This window comes from Poecilia formosa, unplaced genomic scaffold (assembly GCF_000485575.1).
Source record: "Poecilia formosa unplaced genomic scaffold, Poecilia_formosa-5.1.2 Scaffold7, whole genome shotgun sequence".
NCBI lineage: Eukaryota > Metazoa > Chordata > Actinopteri > Cyprinodontiformes > Poeciliidae > Poecilia > Poecilia formosa.
The window spans coordinates 425,972-428,000 of NW_006799946.1; the positions used below are offsets into that span (position 1 = coordinate 425,972).

Here is a 2,029-nt window from a genome sequence, read left to right on the forward strand (position 1 = left end):
TTTTTTTTTTTTTTTTTCCCCTAACTTGCTGACAAAACATAGTCGGTCGTGGGGGATGTCCTCTCCTGTCTCACCCCTCACCCTCAGCACCAGCAAACAGAAACAGAAAGAGAGAGATAGAGAGAGAGAGAGAGAGCTCCTTCCTCCGCTCATACCGAGCGCTCCGGAGACAGAGACAGTCACATATAAGAGTCCACAACTTGTTCTTCTGTGGCAACCATCAGAAGGGAAGGGACATAATAATGAAACGGATTTATAAATGTTATTAAATGCGCGGGCAGCGATCGGCATGGGAATACACGATCAGGCGATGAGAAGTTGTTTCATCCGGCTGATCGTGTGAGCGCTGCTGCCGGCTTCCAGCAAGAAAACTCATGGTAGGCTTAATTCCTCGTATGGTTAATATTGTATCACCGCTGCTTGCCTTTAATTTTCCAAAAGCCAAATCTTTACATTTTGCTCCTCGCCGGATTGCATGCGTCTGTGAAGGGAGCTGGTGCAGAGATGGAAAAGTTTTTTTGGGGGAACTGATTTGACTCTCAGTATGTGTCTCTGTTTGTTCCTACAAGCGGAGACATCACCTAATATAACGGAGTCCTTTCAGCGATCAGGCGCCCGCTGCCTGCGCACAGAATGAATGGCTCACTATGTATTCTAATCAAACCTGTCTCGTTTTGCTGCGATTTAAAGTGGAATACTGTTATTGTGTGTAAAAAAAAAAGAAAGAAAAAAAAAGACAATTTAAATCTGATCAATCAGATTTGCTGGATCTGTCCAGAATAAATGATTCAAAGGCGATTTATAACATGAGAGAAACAAAAGGGTTGTCTGTTGACCAATGAGAGCATTGAAAACCTGAAGAAGCACGAAGTGGTCCTCTGTTGGCTTTGTCCGAGCAAAGACTCCCACCAGACCACATACTGTTAGAAACACATGTGAGGATGTCTGGCAGCATTTCCATCAGATTTTAAAGCTACCAACCAGACATCCCTATCAAATAAATCAAACGCACCCTACAGTTTGTCACCTGTAGAACCTCCCATGATCAGTTTATTTTTATTTTTATTTTTTGTTACTTCTGCTATTTGTTGTACATTTCATCAAAAATAAAAATCCCCTCTGAAGAACATAAGCCTTCACAAACAAATGACATAAGGCAAAACTGGATTTACTGGCTAAATTTGTGCTAAAAAAAAAAAAAAGGAACTTGACTTTGTTTCCCTCTTTGCCTCCTGTATAAAGACGTTTTAAATAAATTTTGATGGGAAGTAAAGTTGATTGTCTTTCAAAGAAATCTGTATATGTCAAAGAACGGACAAGAGAGTTGTGTGGACTTTAGGAAATCCACCACGGAAAAGCTGCTTGTGAGAAGGATCGGAGCAGACTTGAATGAGGACATCTTATCATCAAAGATCTTCAGCAATCATTTTATTTTCAGTTGACTGTCTAAATATTTTGTATGTCCGTCTATCCATTATCCATCACTTAATCCAGAATTGGTTTGTGGGTGGGGGGCAGCCTGAGCACAGAGGTCCATACTTCCATCTCCTCAGTGACTTGGGCCAGCTCCTCAGGGGGAATCCCAAAGAGAAACTCCACAGCCTGTCCACAGTGTCTTTGGTCTCACTTTGGGTCTCGTTCTGGTGGGACACACCCAGCGCACCTCACCTGGAATGTGTCCAGGAAGCATCCGAACCGCATGCCTGACCCAACTTGAGCGGCATTTTTGGAAATATTTCATATATTTCATTCTATCTGTATGAAAACATTAAATTATGGTGAAATACAGTACAAACCACTGTTAAACTTTTTTTCTATGTTTACTGTGACATATTCATGCAATTAAATGAAAACCAAATCTGGCTGGATAAGTGTTACACCTTTAAACTGACACTTTGATTCAGTTTCACCATTCAGTTTTTTTTTTTGAGTTCACAACTAAAATCAATTAAGGTGAATCTGATTAACCTAAAGGGAAATTCAGCATGATTTTTCTGACATTTTCTCTGCGTCTTATAACAAAAAGCAT

General features: G+C 40.7%; 1 protein-coding gene across 1 annotated transcript in view; it reads left to right on the top strand.

The window, feature by feature from the left end:
• Nucleotides 1–127: 127 nt before the first annotated feature.
• Nucleotides 128–2,029, top strand: part of chst15 (carbohydrate sulfotransferase 15) — a 46,822-nt gene continuing 44,920 nt past the window's right edge. The window contains exon 1 of the mRNA XM_007570202.2: nt 128–377. The gene's annotated coding sequence lies outside the window, so the exon portion shown is untranslated. The remainder of the gene's footprint in view (nt 378–2,029) is intronic.